Source organism: Ceratotherium simum, chromosome 5 (assembly GCF_057802395.1).
Source record: "Ceratotherium simum simum isolate JZ-2026a chromosome 5, ASM5780239v1, whole genome shotgun sequence".
Classification (NCBI taxonomy): domain Eukaryota; kingdom Metazoa; phylum Chordata; class Mammalia; order Perissodactyla; family Rhinocerotidae; genus Ceratotherium; species Ceratotherium simum.
This window is the reverse complement of record NC_141904.1, coordinates 70152173-70171054: the sequence shown is the minus strand read 5'-3', so window position 1 is coordinate 70171054 and position 18882 is coordinate 70152173. Positions and strand designations below refer to the sequence as shown.

The 18882-nt window shown below is 42.9% G+C and overlaps 1 protein-coding gene across 10 annotated transcripts in view; it reads left to right on the top strand.

Moving 5' to 3' along the window:
• Window positions 1-6154: 6154 nt before the first annotated feature.
• FOXP1 (forkhead box P1) overlaps window positions 6155-18882 on the top strand; it is a 577255-nt gene continuing 564527 nt past the window's right edge. For 5 of the 10 annotated variants that reach the window (XM_087431333.1, XM_087431334.1, XM_087431327.1 and 2 more), the window contains exons 1-2: window positions 6155-6359; window positions 8203-8347. The gene's annotated coding sequence lies outside the window, so the exon portion shown is untranslated. Of the gene's footprint in view, window positions 6360-7951; window positions 8348-8401; window positions 8525-17862; window positions 17923-18882 lie in introns of those variants that run through there. The other 5 variants (XM_014793749.2, XM_014793753.2, XM_087431328.1 and 2 more) reach the window with 4 other exon arrangements.

Sequence of the window (18882 nt, the reverse complement as noted above, 5' to 3'; positions counted from 1 at the left end):
TCTTGTTAGGAAGGTAAAGTGACGACAGTCTTTGAGAACTTCACAGATACAAATTAACCATCAGCTGTGAGATTTACCTGTGGTTCCTCCATGTTTATTCAGGAAGCAGCCATACTTGGATGGGGTCCCTCTTCCTCTCATTGTCCTTAATGTAAATCTAGTGGTGCTTGGATGTGTCTTTACAAACTGCAGAGAACTGGAAAGAGAATCCAACCAAGACAGCTCATAGCTGTTGGAGGTGTGGCCCCTCAGTGGTTTGGAAAACATTCTGGGTTTTAAACAGCAACACCTATAATTATGGAGGCGTCATCTCTTCCATAAAAAAGAAAACAAAACAAAGAAAGCAAAGCCCTTCGACTAACAAGGTGTAGTCATAGCATGTGTTCAGCCTTCCCAAAACCTGTCTAGCATTTGTATCTGGCCTGGTGGGGAAGATCTTCCATCTTTTTCTGAGCACTCATAAAACGATACAAAGGTAAACAATTGGAGGGCAATTAGCAGTCTCTTTGGGACAACAGGAGAGAGAAGTCACCCTACTATTAATGTTAAAGGGATTAATCATGGTTTACATAGGTGATTTAGTGGCTTAACTTTGCAAGTGGTTGAAAAACAAGGAACCAACAAAGTTTACAAAAGATGCCAGTTTGGAGAACCAGGTACAGCAGACAGCTTACAGGACTGTCAAGTAGTTTAAGGCTGTCAAGATTATTGAGATGGTGCCCATTGTATAAAAGGCTACGTGGGACCGGCCCCCTGGCTTAGCGGTTAAGTGTGCGTGCTCCGCTACTGGCGGACCGGGCTTCGGATCCCGGACGCGCACTGACGCACCGCTTCTCCAGCCATGCTGAGGCCTTTGGGGAAAAAAAAAAGAGGAGGATTGGCAATAGATGTTAGCTCAGAGCCAGTCTTCCTCAGCAAAAAGAGGATTAGCGTGGATGTTAGCTCAGAGCTGATCTTCCTCACAAAAATAAATAAATAAATAAATAAATAAATAAATAAATAAATAAATAAATAAATAAAAGGCTATGTGCACTGCAGATCTGTGTTTCTCAACCCTGAATGTGTGAGACTCAGCTGGGCAGTTTTGTTAAACGGCAGATTCTGATTCAGTAGGTCTAGGGAGAAGGCTGAGATTCTGCATTTTTAACACACTCTCAGGTGGTGCCTATGCTGTACGTTAGTACATCTTATTTTGCATTGCGAGGCTGCAGATTGTTCTAGTACCTGTGGCTAGTAGGATTGGGTTGTTCATATTCTCTTTACATATCCCCAAATTATCAACATGTTGCACTGTGAATGTTCAGGGATTAGGGGACCAGAATAGTTTTTTGGAGTGGAGGTACTTGGCCAAATACTTCTTTGTGCATTGTAGTTTAGAGGGATTACAATACATTGGGACCCACAGGGCAAAGAGCTGTATAGTCCAGTTATCAGCAACCTCTTTTCACAAGGACCAATTTAGAAAAACATAAAAATATTTGCAGGCCATGTTTATTTATGTTTATAGAACTGTGCTCTTAAAAGAAAAAAAGCAGGAAATGCAGTCTCTGTAACAAAGGCCTGTCTCTGTGGTTAAAACATCAGAAAATGCACTATCATCTGTAGTTTTAATGCTGAGCCTCTGAACAAGTTTTGTTATTGGGGAAAACCCTTTTAAAGCTGGGGTCTTTCACCATTCCTTGACTAGCTTTTCAAGCCACTCAGTTATCAAATGTGGTCTGTCTCAGGGTGCCTGATCATATTGTATACTTCAAAATAACAGATCCTCTGCTGATTTCCGGTGTGGACATTTAGTGACATCAGAACACAGAGAACACAGGCTCCTTTTGCCACTTACTGTGAAACACATGACTTTCATTAGCCATTTTTCTCTTCTGGGAAGGAAACTTAGGAGTGTAAGCTTTCATTTAGAGCCAAGTCTGCCCACTTTTACTAACCTCCTCCATCCCCCCACTCCTCTTTCAGACTCCCCTTCTCTCCTCTCGATTCTCCCCACCTTTCTTCCATGCGCTTACCTCCATCTCGACATCTGCCATACCTGGAGGAGAGGAAAGGGTGAGTAGGAGGTTGAACTTGATTTTGACCCTCTGTGGCCTCAGGTTCTCCCATGTCTGTAAAGGGATATGCAGGTTGGCTGTTTCTGAGAAGCTATGCAGGCCACATAATGTCTGAGGACAGTGGCACATCACTATTGTGAGTGGCAAGTGAGAGATGGAAACACTCAAAGGTGCTAAGGCAGGACACTGGATTCTAATCCTTGTCCAGCCACTAACCAATTATTTGGCCTTGGAGGGCAATTTAACCTCCCTGGGCTTCAGCTGCCTAGTCTGTAATTTGATAGACTTGGTTATGCCCCTTTTTCTCAAAGCAAAGGAGTCTTGCCACTGGGATGGCATTAGATAACACGGAATCACATATGGAGAACTGTGCTCTCTCTGCAATCACTTTCACTCCCTCAGGTTGCTCACAAAAACAAAGAGAAAACTCAATTCTCCATTGACACGCAGGTCATTAACACTTCTTAACACTTGCAACTCTTTTAAAAAAAAAAATTTTTTTTTTTGCCACTCTCCCTTTCTAACAAAGAGAAATCAATGACTTTGTTTTTGCTGTGCTTGTTTTTAATTTATGGAGGTGATGCCAATTTCCCATTTAAGGTAGCAATAGAAAAGTAAATAAAAAGTAGTCTGATTTAAAGACAAATATTTAGTGCAATTACCATAATAATTGTACTTCAATGAGTGCAGCATATCAATTATTCAGGAACTATTATGTCATGTAGATATGACAAATTAGGAGGATGGTAGCTGTAGTTTAAAAAACACTGAATTAGGTGATTTTAAAGTTTCAGTTTCATTCTAAACTTAAAAGAGCATTCAGGTATCTCATTAAGTGGTAAATATCCACTCCAGCTGTTCCCCAAAATGTGCATATACACATTGACATACTATTGCAGAACAAAGTTTGTTTGACGTATAATTAATAGTATGTGACAGGGCACTAACAAGTTCTGATACCTTTGGGGGAAATTTTGGCCACAGTTTACAGTAGTTTGCTAATTTTGCATTTACAATTTTTTTTTTTCTGTTACTTAAAATACAATGAAACGGGGACAAGCAACTTTGTCTTGGTGTAATTAAAAATGAAATCATGTCAGGAACATGTTTAAAAAGGGATTTCTATTTGTTTTACCACCAAAAGGTGGCGTCCTACCCCCATGCCCTTTATTTAAAAACCATTCTTGCTTTAATTTAACAAAAAGAAACTTCTAGTTGATTACCGATAAAGAAATTAAAATGTGCTCCCTATGAATGTAACGTGACAGTGTTGAAAATGAACAATATGTTAAGCTGCCGTTAAGTTTCCCTCTAATGTAAGCCAAGTGGACATGGAGTTCTTTAATAAGGTGGCACATTAGACAATATTATATACAAGACTGAGTACAATATATCATAGGATTTACAACCAGGATTTCCTTTTGTCTGCAAAACTTGTTGCCAATCTGACTTTGGCCCCCCTCCCTTTCCAAGTGAATGTAGACTTTAAGGCAGTTAAAATGCAGAATAAGATCAGCAGCAGGCTAAAGATCTTTTTAGTATGGCAATACTAATCATTTTTTCAAAACTCACTGTTCAATCTGAAAAACAAGATCAGAGCATGAATTGGTTTTTTTTTTTTTCCTACAGACTATGAATAAATTTGTCACATTTAAATAAATTGCTATTCCCCTGAGTTACAATTCTGCAACCCAACATATACCATAAACATGTTATATCTGGCATAAACATTTTAGAAATGAAAAACAATCCCCCTCCCCCAACAGACTGGCTACTTTGTAGATTTCCATTTAATTCCATGTGAATTCAGCATATGGAATTTCCAGTGATTGTAAACAGTTGTTGGGAGCATTAACTGAGTTGACATAAAGCTTTTACGTCAGTGCCTAGGTCACAGTAAGCATTCAATAAATATTAGATGTTATTACTGACAGCTGTAGAGTGTGAGCTCCTCAAGGGCAGGAATTTTATTTTTGCATCCCTCAGTGCCTACTATATGGTCTAGAACATAGTAGGTGTTATTAATCCTAATTATTGTCTTTAATCAAAGACAACACAAACCCTAGCCTCTAGGAAGCTAGGAAGTTCTACACGAACTAAAATGCATTTTCTTTACCTACAGTCTAATCTAAAAGATCCGATAGATGGTCGTGTCTGGATAGCATGGAATCTTGCGCAGCATGGATTCAACATGAATTCTGCTATGCTGAAATTAGCACAGTCTCCCTTTCTCTGGCTTTATTCTGTAGCACCAGTGAATGGCTTTGTTATTTTTTTACTTGCAAAACAGATACAATTTTAAAGTAGTAGTCTTATGCTATTATTGAAATGGAGATTTAGAATTCTTCTGCAAATGAATGTTAACAATATTTGTAAAAAGACATTATCCAAAAGAATTTATAATAACCTTTTCAAGATATTTATTATCTACAACTGGGCTGGTCTCAAGACCCAAGGAACAGTACTCCCTCCACCCCCCCATTCCCCCAAATACTTTGTAGGAATCCACAGGGGTGGCTTTCAATATATTCTCAAAAAGAGTTGGCCTGGTACACCATCCAGCCAGTAGCTGGAAATGCTGGCTTGGGAGTTTGGCAGCAATATGGGGTGATGGGTCTGAAAAAAATTATTTCTGTTAACAACAGCAGCAAGCCATAGAGCCCTACATCTTTCTAAGTCACATTTTGGAAAGAAAGAGTCGTCTTCCTTCTCTATTTGTGTTGATAAAAGCGAAAGAAATACTAGTGTCTTTTGTTGCATACATGTATATTTCAAAACATTTTATTCAGGCTCCTAATTTACTCCTTGAAATTTCTAAATTCCACCAAACTTCAAAAAAGCAAAAAGAAAAAAAAAACGCTCACCTTTTCAAAGAACCGGACAAAGCTTTTTGCATGTGACTGATCTCTGGGACAGCAGGTAATTTGTGTTAAACAACTGATTGACATGCTAGCCCCTGGGCGTTTTTCTAAGAGAAACCGTGGCAAAGAACACAGTTCCTGATGCAGCCACTTTCCCCCAAAGTGGATCTAACTACACATTCCTGCAGTGACTCTAGCAAGGAAGGGGGGGGAAGCTCGTCCCACATTACACTCTCTCGATTCAGAAATACGGGGGAAAAACCCCTCGCTGGCGGGTTTCTGTTTCCTTGCAAACAGAGGTTTGTCCTTCTGCTGAACTTTCACCTCCCGAACTCGCCTTCTTTCATTGGACAAAGTGCAGAAAGAAAGCGGAGAAACCGAGGGAGGACGGGAGAGAAGGAGAAAGGGGGTTGAAAACACCACCCTCACCTCTCCCTCCTTCAACTGTCACTGATGGCAAAACACTTTCACTTTTAACTGGAGGAAACTCACATCCTTGCCTATCCTCTCCCCTTCCTTCTATATTTTTAGCTCAGAAACCAAGCAAATAGCCATGGCATTCCCATCGTCGTCCCTAGCTGTTAACACTCTCCCTCTTGTTTTTTTTTCCCCGGTGTCTGAATGGGCCCCCCTTTCCCCATCTCCTGAGGAATCCCCCCTCCCCCATGCCCCTTATTTTCCAGGTCTTTCTCGCCAGATCCCTCTTTTGCCAGGGACTGCTCTGGCGTCCCCTTCCTCTCTCTGGTCGGCCGGGCTCTGCCTCCCTCTCCTCTTCCCCATCCAGCCTGGGCGCCCCTCACTCGACCCCCCCTCCCCCCAGCCCGCACCCCCCCCCACCCCCCGCTTTGGCAATTGCGATTTTTTTTTCTGCGAGCCTTGTTGTTTACCCAGCAGGTGGATGTGACGTCAGGGACGCACAACAGCAAAAAATAACAACATCTCCCTCCGCGACGTGTTGGCCTCTCTCGCGCGCCTTATTTATTTATTTGTTCCGGGAGGCCTGGGGGCGGGGGGGTGCGCGCCGGCACCCGAGCGGCCGGGGCAGTGAGGGGTGGCGGCTCGCGCCTTGGGGTCGCTGGCGGGCCTTGGGGGTGCGTGAGGCGGCGAGCGGGCCCTGGGAAGGAGGCCAGGGGGCGGGCTGGGGAGCACCCCCGGCCCGGCGCTGCCCGCGCCCCTGCCGCCGCCGCCGCCGCCGCCACTGGCTCTGGCTGGGCTCCGGGAAGCTAGTCCGGAGCGGAGGAATCTATTGTTATTTATTGTGTGGCGGTTGCATGCTGTACTCGCGGCGGCCCGGCCCTCGCCCGGGAGTGCGTGTGTGTGCGCGCGTGTGTGTGTGAGCGAGTGAGTGTGTGCGCGGGGGTGCGCGCGCGGGCGGGAGTGGGCGCGCGCGGGGAAAGGCCCGAAAACACCTTAGTTTGCACCGAGAGACCATTTGCAGCGGGTGAGTTTGTATTTTTCCATTTCTGCTCCACTTTTTCCCAAGCCGCCTCTTGCCTTGTTTCCGCCACTTTAAACAACAACAACAACCAGCACAAAAAAAAAAAAGAAAAGAAAAGGAAAAAAAACTACTTTCCACCTCTAGGCTCCACGTGTACCTCCCCCAGCCCCCTCCCCCCCAGCCTCTCTCCCCCGGGTCGGGGCCCAGGCTCTGAGGTGGGTGGGGGCTGCGGGCCGGCCCGGGGGGGGGGGGGAGGGGGGCTCCGGCGGCGCCCGCACTCAGGTTCATTTGCATAAGTCAAACGGGGGGGGGCGGTGGCAGCGGCAGCAAGGAGGCGAGATCGCCTTCCCCTCGTCCCCTTCAAGCCTCGCTCTGCGCTCTCCACGATCGCCGCGGGGAGAGAAATCAATAAGCCCAGGCCGCCTGGCGCAACTTTCGGCGTCCGGCGTCGGGGTGCCTGCAGAGGAGCGGGGCGGGTGCGGGGCCCGGGGTCTGGTCCGCGGCGAGGGGGCGCGCTCTGGGCGCCTCTGGAGCCCAAAGTTTGGACTTGGAGCAAACTTTTTCCCTTCGCTCTCCGCGAGTGTGTGCCCCCTCGGTGCCCCTGGGCTGCTCCGCGGGCCCCGGCGGAATGACTGAGGACGCCCTCGCCCTGGGCGTCGCGCCTGGGGACATCCCCTGTGCCACGCACGCCTTGCCCCGAACCCTGCAGCGGGGGCACGCCGCCGCCTCCCCCCGGAGCCCGGAAAACTCAGACACACACCCGCGCACCCCCCGCTAGACACGCACCCCCACCCGCGCTCGGCCTGGCGAACCCGGCCTCTCCGCGACGGGCCCGCGACAACCGTGACCACCTCCGCGGGTGGCAGTGGGAGCAGGGTGCGCTGCGGCGAGTCGGCGCGCCCGGATCCCCCTTCCCTGCACCACACACACTTTCTGGTTTTACTGTCCTCTTAAGCTTGGGGGAACGGGGGGATTTCCCAAGCCCTGATATGTCGGGAGACGCGCGCCAGTCGCCGCGTTCCTCCAGCCCCGTCCCGGCGGCCGATGGCTCTCTGTCCCTCGCCCGCGCGGCGCCTTCCTCGCGAGCTCCCCGCGCTCCATTCCTGTCCCGCAGAGAGGACTCAGCTGAGCCGGCGAGCCAGGACGGTGTGCGCTTCGGGTGGGGACCGCGGCGGCGCCGGGAGCCGAGGAGTTTGCCAGTTGCCGCGGGGTCGCGGTCATTCGCTGCCTCCGCCTCCCCTCGCCCCCGCCTCCCGCCCCCCTCCTCCCCAGATACAGCCGCGCTCGGAAACTTTGATTCCTTCTTCTTTTTGGCCCTCGGCGAGTCCCCCTCCCCACCTGTTGTGAGCTCCGCCTTGGTCCCCGGAGACTGGCGGTGATACACGCGGGCGCCGGGGAGCTCCGCGCCCAGAAACAAAGTCGCATGCCCCCTCCCAAGTGTTTGCTTCGAAATCGCTGCATGCAGCCCCCCCATTCCCGCGCAGCTCCCACCCCCTGGGAGAATAAGGACTAAATAAACAGTTGTAACTCCAAACCTTGTGCCTGCGATCGTATCCCTATCCCACCCCCTTCCCCCTTCCCCCCCCCCTCCGTTTTTGTTGTTGCAACTTTGTAAGATCCCGGGGAAGGTGGTGCGACTTTGGCTCGGGCCGATTTCCCGGTCTCGGGATCCTTGCAGGGAGTCCCTGAGCCACATCCTCTCTTCCCTCCACGCGCGCTCGCGGGTCCTTCGAGCCCGTCCGCCCTGTCTTGGCCCCCCAACCTACTCATCCGGTCCCCCTCAATTCCCCCCAACCTGCACCGGGAAGACTTGCTGAGGGTCGCCCCGGTTTCTTGTCGACCGCAGAACCCGAAAGTTTGCAAGAGGAAGAGAGCGCGCCGCGAGCAAACGGGCAAGGGGCAGCGGCAGTGGCGCCGGGGACCATGGTGCTGCCGGCGCCTCCTCCGCGGGCGTGAAGGCGGCGCTCCCACTCCCTCCCCGGACTCCTCGGGTAAGTCGAGGCGGCCGCAGGCGCCAGGGCGAGGACGCGGGCGGGGTCTCGAGGGCAAGGGACACCCTAGAGCCCTAGGCTGCACCCGGGGGCTCTCTGTGCCCAAAGCGCCAGCATGAGCGGCGCGAGCGCAGCGAAAAGGCGCCCGGAGCTAGGAATGTGCCCATCCTCAAGCCGGTAGGTGCTTCGAAATACTAGACTGACTTTCTTTTCTTCCCCCTTTCTTTCCTAAATCCGAAAATCTGGAGATCAAAGTTTAGCGTGGAGTGTAAAGTGCTCCGGTAAAATATGGTGACATCCTTCGCCTCCCTTCTCACCCCACTCCTCCCTTATAACTATTAATTATTTCCAAGTCATTGTGTCCAAATACCCTTGCCGGGCTGATTACAAAGTGTACTGATTTAGTCTGGGCTCATCCTACGCGTTCGTTTTAATTCATTTTCCTTTTGCTCGACCAGAAAACCCGAAATGAAACTTATTTCTTCCTCTTCCCGACACTCCCCCACCCCCAGCCCTCATATGGGTAGCTTGGGCAGAATAATGAAATTAATATAAACATTTCATTTGGGTGTATTTGAGCTTCTCCAGCCCACTTATGAGGGGCTGGTGTTGCTCTCGTGTCCGCTCACAGGTATTTTCTGAGTTCGGATTTCCTTTTTTGTTACTGCTCTTTAAACAGGAATGCTGGCGGGCATTCTGTATTCCCTTTGAAAGGAGTCTAGACGTACATTGAAACGGTCTACACTTTACCTTTGGTTGTCCGGGGCCTTCGGGATTTAGGGCTTGCACGATAGCTAAGTTGAGAAAACCTGAAGGATATTTAAGGGATTTTTCTACTGCTGAATATATATTGAAGAATCTCTGCAAAATTTTTACCTTCCGTCTCCCTCCCCCACTAGTTTTTCCACAGTGAGAATCATTTTGGGGGGAGATGTCTTAGCTAGAATTTGAAGAGAAATGATAAGAATTCAGGTGTTTTCTACCAAGGGTTAGCCTGCATAATTGAGACAGAGGAGTTCCTGTTATTTTCGGTTCCAGAGAGAAATGTGTCAAATCTTTTTTAGAATTCCACTGGAGTTTTGATTCTCAAAGTGGAAATACCCATCTCTTTGAGTCCAGGAAAAGAAAATTGGGCTCACAGTTTCAGAGATTTAGAATGGATTTTTTCCTCTCTGACTTTTCTACTTGAAACATAGATCTCATAATTAAAGAGCATTAAAAATATAAAAAAGGAACTCAACTAGTTACCATTCAAAAGGTGTCAGCTAAAATCTTACTGCAAAGGGGGGAAAAAAAAGGTTTAGTATCTTGCCACTGGCTGCATTTTTCCCCCCTTAGACTTTGGATTAGTCATTGTATGAGAGAGGAAAAAAAAGAAATCAGTTTTTTTTTTTTTTTTTTTTAAAGTAAAGTAAACAGCCTCCAACTGCTGAACCTTGACAACCCAAATTAAGGAAGCAGGAGAGATCAAACAGAACTGCTGCTGGGTTGTTGTCAGGAGGTCTACATGGAGAACCCTGGACTATTCGATCAAGCAGCAAAGCTGTATATTCACTAATGCAGAAATGGACCATTGCAAATGCTGATCTTTGTTGTGCAAGTGAAGGCTCACTTGGAAGGAAATGCTCAGCCCCTCTCTAGGCTGCACTTGAGTTCCTTATGGATGCTGAGTTGCTGAACGAGTTATTTTCTTAATGCGTTCTTGTTTATAAAGAGAATGCACCCAAAAAGATATTAAAAGAATATTAAGTCTTCCAGAGGCTGTCTTGCTACCCAGATCTGTGCAGTTGAATTCTTTGTACCAACATTAGACTCCTACACTAGAGTTAGATAACGTTTTCTCACATCAAGTTTAGAAGATCTGCCTTGTCAGGGAAGCCAAGGTTTTGTATGTGAGGGTTTAAATCTGATGTGAAGCTCAAAAAAAAAAAAAAAAATTTCCCTGGTGATGAAGTTTTGTGTCAGCCCACTCTTGGAATTTAAAAAGGCGAGAGGGAGCATTCTCCAGATTAGACATAACCTCTTTTTTTAGATTGACATTCAACATGACCACGTTACTACTTTTATTCAAGTTCTCTGTAACTTGTCCTTGCTTGTTGTCTAGGAAAATTAAACTGCTTTACATTTTTAAAGGGAGTAGTAACAGTAATTACTTCAGCATTTTGTTTTCTCAGGTTTATCAAAGTATAATGAAACAAACATCAACTATTCAAATTAACTGTCTCAAATTAAAGGGGTTATATTGCTGGAGATGTCTGGAAGATTTTGTGTTTATATTTAAATCCTGGAGTATAAACCATGTAACACTTTTTTTTTTGCTATAAACTATCCCCAAATTAAATGTCATTTTTAATTAAGTAGAACAAAGTAGGAAATAGGACAAGTAAACACATACAGAAGAATAAAAATAATTGTCATTTAAAGGTTGCATTTTTAGTGATCAGATGTCGATCACATACTAAGCACTTTTTTAAAATCAGTTTTATAGCCATAGTGCCCAACATCTTTCAAAGTCTGTAGCTTTTATTAGATATACCTTTTATTGTATAATTAAACAATGCGAGTTAAACATACACATGGATGCTATTAGGCAATTTTCTGCAATATGTAATGTTTTTTAAAAAGCTATAAATATTTTCTAGTTAAATCATTTGTACCAACAATAAGAAAAGTTAACTGGGTTAATACTGAGCCTAGGCATAGTTTTCTGTTACTAAGTTTTTCCTTGCTTCTCTTAAGACTACCCCTGGTCTTATATATTTGCATTCTTAGGCTCTATTGAAGGATATGTCTCTTTTCAGCAGATGTTTAAATTAACAGAAGAATTGTGATATTTCCTAAACAAATATATTTATACCACAGCATGTCAATGCCAACATTAAGAAGAGAAGGGAGAGTATAGTGGATGTGACTTCTTTTGAACCCAGGTTCCTCTTTGCAGCCAGTCTTATTGTGCTGTTTATTTAGTTTTCATGTTTCACTTAAGACTCAAACTCGATTTTGAAATGTTATCTTGTAAGAGTCCACATCACAGAAAAGTATGTGTATTCAGACAGTGTTAGGTGTTACTGTACTGATTACATTTCAGTGGGTATGCCAAGAATATTTACAGGGCATTGCAAGTGTTCTGTCTTTTAAAAATAATTTTAGGCACACATTAATAAAATTTAACTAGATTGCAGGCTGTCAGAAAATAGTATAAATTTTGTTTATGATTCAGTTACTTTAAGGTACTTACATTAAAGAAACTCATTTAACCCCTGACTGAAGAGCATTAAGTGGGGAGGGAGGCCCTCCAAAGAGCTCCCGCTGCCCTTTGCTCTCTCGATAATCTTAAATTACTACAATTTAATTGCAACTTCAAGGCATCGAGCATGAGCTGTTTCTCTATGGCTGAGAAAGGGTTTCCAGAGCATAGCTGGATTTGCACAGGTGGTATTTTTCTTTTTCAAACAAATTTTTTTGCTAAGGGCTTTTTCTTTTCTTATCCTGTTAGGTGTCATAGTTCTTTTATAGAATTCAGTCATAGTAAATGCCATTTTTGCTAAGCCAGCAGTATTGTCTTTTTTTTTTTTCTAAGTATGGTTTTTGGACCTACAGTGTATAAAGGTCTTAAGCAAGTAGGGGTTTGTTTTCTAAAGAAAATAACCTTAAGAGAGGCATCCGCTGAATAGACAGGTGAACTTTATACGTGAGCCAACATATACTTTTACTGTTTGCAGGGGATTTTTTTTTTTCTGTAGTTGGTGGTAGTAATCCCACCAGGTGATCAAACACTGAGCTTGTGAGTCAAGCCAGCAAGCCAAGTAAGTTTGCACTTGGGCCTGTGTATTTTCTGAGTTGTCTTTCTTATGACTTGTTACACTGGTCTGCAGTCCACTTTGCCATACATGTACTATCAAGGAGCCATCTTAAACTAATTTTTAAAAATATTTCTCTTTCATGGTACTTGGATGAATTAAGTTTAGAGATGCCAAAAGCTAGAACATCAGCAGGCCATGAGATGAGACAAATTCCTGAAACAGGGGAAAACCTGGCCAAAAATGGGGTGTCTTATACATGACAGTTGTGTCCCCCCCCCCCCCCCCGGCCCCGGACCTACATAGTTTATTTCAACGTGTATGTGATGATGTGGTTAATGGAAATTAAGCAGATTTGGCTTGTGTCGCCAACCTAAAAATAAATGTTATAAGGAACATTTGATTTCAAGAAGTGCTTTGGCTTTGCATCCCATAGATAATGTTCTTGCAGTTATGGCTACAAGGCTGGTATTCTGCAAAGAGGAAGTACAGTGGGGTAGAGTGCGTGGCAGTCGGGAAAGACAATTAGACAGTCTTCTTTGTTTCTTTAATAAATTATTATTAGTAATTACAGTCAGTTTGTGCTAAGGCATTTTTGGGGCCTTGTTTAGAAGTCAGCTCCCATTCATGAGAAGCTTGTGCCAGAAGCTGGCTCCTTTTCCTCGTTCTGTTTTACCCACTCATGAAATCTATGGACCAAATTAGCTTGGGGATGTCTCTGCAAGGCTTGTTTTTCTTTTTGAAATCCCCTGACGCCAGTTTTTAATATATGCCCTGCCTTGTGCACAACAGGTGTGTGTTTGGTAGTTATTTTGTGGGATTTAAAGCGAGAAAAACATTTCCTACCTAGCCAACCACTGGGAGAAGAGGCTGCCTAAAAGAAAGAACCTGCCAGCTGAACAAGTGTAGATGGGTTTTTCCTTATGACCCTCCCTATGCGGTTTTGTTTTAAAAAAGTGGGCGGTGGGAGCTCAACTTAGTGCCTTGATATTTGCAATTAAGTTGCAGTAATTTAAGATTATTGGGAAAGTGCAAAGGGCAGTGGGAGATTTTTAGTGGTCTTGTTTTAACGCTTAAAGCTGCTCGGTCATGGGGTTAAATTAGTTTCTTCAATCCGAGTACTTAAAGTAACTAAATCGTAAACAAAATTTATATTAGATCCTGACAACTAATAATCTATTTAAATTACATTAAAGTATCTGGGCAAAAATTTAATTAAAGACAGAAGTACTGTCAAGCCCGGTAAATATCTTGACAGGTCTACTCAAATGGAACTGATATCACGAAATATTTACATATGTCTGGTGTGTTCGGGGACATCTTGGCAGTGCCAGTGCAAAGCTAATTGCACTTTCTTTCCAAATCACATTTTTAATAAAATAGTTGTTTTTTTTTTTTTTTTTAAAGAAGGAACGTAAATCCATACAAAATTGTGTTTAGTGCTGTTTACTATTCTCTCTGCTCAGGACCACTCTGTGATGGGTTTATTTCCTCCAACTGCTGCTAATTCAGACAAACGACTGAAATGGAGGGATCATTGACTAGAAAGCTCATGTCATTCTGTTTTATTTCAACAGCTTGAAGATATCAGAGGCTAGTGTGTTATAGGACAATTTACTGAGGGGAAAAAAAGAGATCTGAGCGAGGTATTATTGGATCCCTGTTTATATTAAATGGAATAGATTCGCTGAGGATGGGACAAAGATTTTCTCCTGAATTTTCTATTTGGATATGTATTTATTCATTAGTAGTAAGTCAGGTGGACATTCACATTTTGCCAGATTCTCTGATTTTAGCTAATTTTGTGATCAGATTTATTTACTAGGACACTGAATAATATTTCTAGCATCAAACCCAAAAACTAAATTCCTGAGGTTTCTTTTTCTTCCTCCCAGCTCTGCAATTGAGTCATAATGTGACTTTCCCTGCTGCAGGTTCCCTGCCAGTGAATTAGAGGTAGTATTTTAAGGTGTGTTCTTTGAGCTTAGTGATCTAATGGCACAGGTGCTGTGTTATTACTCAGTTTTTTAAGATGTTCTGGTGCTCTCCGGACAGTCACCAGAGCTCTCGGGGGGAAGGTGTGGTGTAAGTTTTGCTTGAGTTTCTCCTGTCCCAGAGCCTCTCCCCTGAGCTGGTGATGCCCGACCAGAGGTGTTGGCGGCTTCCTCTCCTGGGGATAGGTGAGCACAGAGATGGAACACAGATGCTCATGTGTGAAGTGGAAAAAGGTTGCAGTTGGTCCTAATTCAGCATGATTCAGAGGGAGGTCCCTTGCTTACCTGCTTCCAGATCATTGTGTGTTTTTGTGCGTGTGTCCGGGGATTGATTAAAATACAGATTCTTGGATCAGAATTTTTGCTGACTGATGTGGGAATATGTGTTTTTAACAAACTTCTCCTGGTAATTCTCATCACACTGCACAGAGACCCAGGGATGAAGCGATTTATGCTGCTAGAGATTCCGGAACTGAAATCTTTATCTTCAGTTAGATTTTACTGATTCATTTTTTGTTTTATCTTGAGGCCTGTATTGTTTTTAATGTGCCTGGATTTCTATTAAGAATCAAAACCGGTGGTTTTTAAATGAGCACGAGTATTGGAATCACAGCAGAGCTGTTCTTCCAAACATGGACGTGGTTGCACTGCTCCCAGATGTGCCATATCCGGGGTGGGGCCAGCTTTTGCATTTTTGAAAAGATTCGCATGTGATTCTGATGCCCACCACAATGGGAGAACTGGACTCCTTAATTATCAGAGTTAGATGAAAGCCTACAACTCTTCTCAAGGGTTTAACTTAACTGCGTGGACCTCATGAATTCTAAGAGGAATGCGGGCTCCCTTTTCATAGTTGAACATCATAAGAAACACTAGATGCTTAGAGAAATAGAGGCAGAACAAGAGCCTCACAGTTCCACAAAGTGATAGGAACAACCTGGAACCTCCATAGTTTTCACCAAGTACCAGACATTTCCTTTCAAATTATGCCTCACTTGCATCCATGTTTCCGATGGGCGTTGTCATGTTGTAGCTACCAATTAGTGTCAAATGGCTTTCTGGATTTTTTTTTTTCTCTGAGTATTTCACCTTAATTTTAAAATCTGAACTGTTTACTCATTAGATTAACCCTGCTGGCACAAGTATTTCGATTTCCCTAGGCATCTTGGGAAATTCTCTGTCACTGTATGTGATGGGGCCTGCAGGAATATTGATAGAAATAGCTTAGTCAACGATGCCACAAAATAAAAGCAGAATCCTAAGAAGAATGCATCCTACAAGATTATAAGACAAAGGAAGGTAAAATGCTAAGGAGGCTTGTTTAAATATTCAGGGCTTCAGCTAAAGATCTAACCACTAAGATCAAAAGAGATATTTAAATAAAAGTTGTGCAGACATTTTTTGTCTGTAATAGTAATGTGCCTTTTGAAGTTACCCAGCAATAAAGTGTTTGTCCAAAATGCCCTCACCTAAATTAAAAAAAAATTTTTTCATTTTACTTTGAGTGTGGCTTGATTTTAATAGATACCAAAAAATTGGCAATTGTTTTCTGTTTAGAACTTCACAATTGCTTTGGCTCTAGGTTTGGGTGGCGTTTGGAATGTTCTTGCATTACAGAGTTCTTTTATTTCTGTTCAGACCCTGAAGCACTTTAAAAATATCTATGATGGGCCAAGTTTTAAAACTAGAATGTCTCTACTTTTGAATAAAGAGTTTCTGTAAAAGGTGAAAAATGGGGAACCGATTGAAAAAATAGAAGGGGCAGTGACAGAGGACCCATAGTATCACCACTGCTACCAGTTGATGAAATCTACAGCGTGATGTTAAATCACTCTGCCTTGTTTGTTGAAAGGGTGTTAATCATTTCATTAAGAAAGGTTAAGTAATTAACTGATTTATCATTAGAGAATCAATGACAGAGCCTTTTTAGTGATGTATGATAGAAATTTTCTAATAGAAAGTTTGCCGCATTTAATTATTCGGAAAGGAGCTAGTTGGACCTTGAGAAGGAGGGTGGGGCATCTTTAGAGAAGATCACTGTCCACATGCAACTGTAAATAATTTTAGTCTATTAAAATAGTCTATTAAAATAGAAAATTGTTCAGTTTCAGGTTTTCTTTTATGGCCTTCGTCAGGCGTGTTGTTGCAGACCTGCTGTTTTGCATGCCTTCTCTGGGTTTAGGAAGGGTTCAACCGCTTAAATGTGTGCATCGTATTTTCTAAATAATGGCTTTTGTTGCAGTATGATGCCTGTTGACAGTAAACTCGCAGTTGTAACTTCAGTAAGCTTACAACAAATTCTTATACTTGTAGAAGCAAGTCATCTTCCTTGCCATTGACGGGGGGTGCTGCTTCCCTTTTGTCTTCCTGTCTTGATGGCAACTGCAGCACAAGGTGTAAATATTCCAGGGTGGGGATGAGGATGGAGTGTGTGTGTGGGGGAACTCCCCATCTGGCAAAAATTTACCTTTCTTTTATACTTTTTTGTCCCGAAATTATACAACACGGTATGCTTCTAGCTAATTCTTCCTGTGCGTGTATTCACGTCAACTCAAAATTGAAAAGATACTTAGAGATCGCATTTCTGTATTTCTTTTTGTTTGTTTTGATTGGGAAACAGGACAGTTACTTTTCCTAACTATGGAGAACATTTCTCTGTAAGGGTTTCCCATAGCAGAGGACTGAGGCAGAAGAATTGGTTAAGGTAGTAATAAGCACTTTTGAAAACAGTGGAAATAGATTTTATATGGGGATGCAGGGTTTTAATATTGTAAAAAGTGCCCCAGTTGTTTGATAAAATGTGATGCCTTGGCCTCAGAACTTTGATCTTTGAGTTGAGAACAACTTTTGAGTGGAGAAATCTGGCAGATATTTACAGAGCTATTTCTCTTAAAACTAAGCACCTATATCTTTCCATCTTTATTATGAAATATGTAAGACACCAAAAAGGTATAATTCAAAGAGTAATGCAACGAGCGCCCGTGTACCTGCAGCTCAGCTTCAGAAAGATTCAGATTGAAGAGGCTCCTGGCGTATCTCTCCCTCATCTTACCCCGCTCCTTCTCCCTAGAGGTGGCCTCTGCTCTCAGCTGGCTGTTTTTCATCCCATGGATTTCTTTATACTTTTAATGCTTATGTATGTATTTCCCAAAACACAGGGTTTTCTTTTGCATGATCAAGAAATATATTGATGGCATCCTACTGTATGTATTCTTTAGTAACTTGCTTTTTACTTTTTAATAGAGTTAGTAAAATTCATCCATGTGAATACATGTAGCTGTAGTTTATTCATTTTTCCATGTGAACCTTTTGCAGTGCTACATATTAATTCAAGACAAGTTCTTTACATCTGAACTTAAAACCCAGCAGCATTCTGCAGTACTGTACATTGAAAATTTAGGATTGATGTGAAACTATTAATCCTGACTCAAACTTCATAATTTGCTCATTTGCCAGTGTTTTTCTAGGGGGGAAAAACTTTAAAATCAAACATTTACCAGGGAATTTGATTAAGAAAAAATAATAGATCAAATGGCTGATCTCTTACATTTAAGGGAAAAAAAACCAAGCAAGGCATTCATTTGAAGGAGCCTAGCCATTTTCTCATTCTTATTTAAAGACTTGGCTTAGAACTTAACAGTTACATATGCAGGGTAGCAAGTTAAAAAGCGATGTTTAATTAACAGGCGCTTTATACTTCTGTATCCTTGTTATCATATAGCACCTTGTTCTTCGTGGAGAAAGCGACTTCTGCATATTTTAAAGGACTGGCATCTTTATGGTAAGAAAGCCATATAAATAAAGATATACTTAGATGAAAATCGGAACATGTTTTTAAAATAGTGTGTGTCTACTTTCAGCTCTGTTATCAAACTTGCTGCATAAGCCAAAGTTGATGCTCTGTGATTATGCTAATGACCAAAAGAATCGATGATGCGTGACTAGATGAAATCAGTGGTATAATCGGAGAGAGTTATCAGTTTTTTTGTCATTAAATATTAGTGATAAATAATACACTGTTCATTTTGAGTAGATAGAACATATTTAATTCTGATGCACAGAGTTTCGATTTAGTGAGGCTCATTGCTGAGTAAAATGATGATCTTTTGTAATTTAAGGGGAATGATAAAAGGCATTTTTGTCAGTGTGGCTAACTCACTCGGGCCACAGAATTGTTTACCTTGACCAGCCAGGGAAGGTTGGAAAAACTTTTTTTTTTTTCCTCCTAGACAACTTGGATATTTGTGCTGATATTTTATTAGGAATATCAGATACTCAGTAAATAGCATAAATGACCAAAGATGTTAAACAAAATGAGTCTAAAGGTAGATAGTGTTTCCCTGAAGAATGGAGAAAAATATAACAAAGGGGGAATGTTTGGACAATACTCTTTTTAAAAGACTGGTGTGTGTTAAACAGAGACCATTAGAGTCAGTGTTACTCATTAAACGATGGCTTTAATTTTAAAAAAAATTGAGTTTCTCATAACAAATACAGTTATACTTGGTAATGGTTTATTTAAAGAGAAGTAATACTTGTAACTTAGCATCTTTTTCTAGGTCCCCGAAACCTTGTGAAAAAACATTGACACTGCCTTCTTTGTTGCAAAGGGGTTTCTACAGCGTTTCTCCCTGAAAGACATTCCTCCCTGGTTAGAGTTCAGCAGTTATTTTACTACTGTGCAGCAGTACCAAGTGACAAGAGAGAAAATCAAAGAATAATTAGCTATGTTTATAGGACA